The 499-nt window shown below is 47.5% G+C and overlaps 1 non-coding gene across 1 annotated transcript; it reads left to right on the plus strand.

Moving 5' to 3' along the window:
* Positions 1 to 259: 259 nt before the first annotated feature.
* Positions 260 to 416, plus strand: LOC148165707 (5.8S ribosomal RNA). Its single transcript, XR_015771242.1, has one exon. It is a non-coding gene; the product is annotated as a 5.8S ribosomal RNA (ribosomal RNA).
* The last annotated feature ends 83 nt before the right edge of the window (positions 417 to 499 follow it).

The raw sequence follows: 499 nt of genomic DNA on the forward strand, positions 1-499 counted from the left end.
GTACGCGTAAAACTGAGACCGACGATCGCGTTCCCTTTCAGACGAGAAAGTACGGACGAAAGACAATTAAGAGCGAGAATCATAAATATCCATACCACAACACCGAAATTTTAGACGTGGCACGTTTCGGAACCACGAAGATCATTTTCGTTTCGGATGTACGCACGTACGCAAAAATTTTTGCAAGACGTGTATAGACAGCTGGACGATCGGCATGATCGGGGTTCTTGTGGAACGAGCGTTTAAATTTTAAAAAGATTACCCTGAACGGTGGATCACTTGGCTCGTGGGTCGATGAAGAACGCAGCTAATTGCGCGTCAACTTGTGAACTGCAGGACACATGAACATCGACATTTCGAACGCACATTGCGGTCCTCGGATATAATGTTCCCGGACCACTCCTGGCTGAGGGTCGTGTCAATTTCAAAGACTGCTCGGTTTTCGTTTTCGGACGAAAACGTCGGAGCGTGTTGGATGTGTTGCGACGCGTCGAATAGA

This window comes from Gnatocerus cornutus, unplaced genomic scaffold (genome assembly GCF_029298725.1).
Source record: "Gnatocerus cornutus isolate USDA-ARS CGAHR unplaced genomic scaffold, icGnaCorn1.1 ctg00000242.1, whole genome shotgun sequence".
Taxonomy (NCBI): Eukaryota; Metazoa; Arthropoda; class Insecta; order Coleoptera; family Tenebrionidae; genus Gnatocerus; species Gnatocerus cornutus.